Genomic DNA, 368 nt, shown 5'->3' on the forward strand with positions numbered 1-368 from the left:
TGTCACTGTAAAATAATACAGTTCTCAATTTACTTTTTTTTTCATAATTGATAACCAGGGTTGGGTTGATTTAAATCAGTTGATTTTTTTCTTTGAATCAACTTGATTTTAAAAATAAAACTCAGTGATTTAAATTAAATCACTTTAAAAAAATGTTTTCTGTTTTTACATCTTTAAACATTCAGAATACCTTTCCTTGGATTTATAAAACAGATATAAGGTTTAGTAGACTAAAATTGCTTAAAAGTCTGCTTTCCCCCTTGTCACTGTAAGTAGTAAAATAATACAGTATTCAATTTACTTTTTTGTCATAATTGAAATTAGCATTTTCTTTTTCTTTTTAGACAAACACAAGCGCATGCTCACAC

This window comes from Aplysia californica, unplaced genomic scaffold, assembly GCF_000002075.1.
Source record: "Aplysia californica isolate F4 #8 unplaced genomic scaffold, AplCal3.0 scaffold00410, whole genome shotgun sequence".
In the NCBI taxonomy this organism is placed as follows: Eukaryota; Metazoa; Mollusca; class Gastropoda; order Aplysiida; family Aplysiidae; genus Aplysia; species Aplysia californica.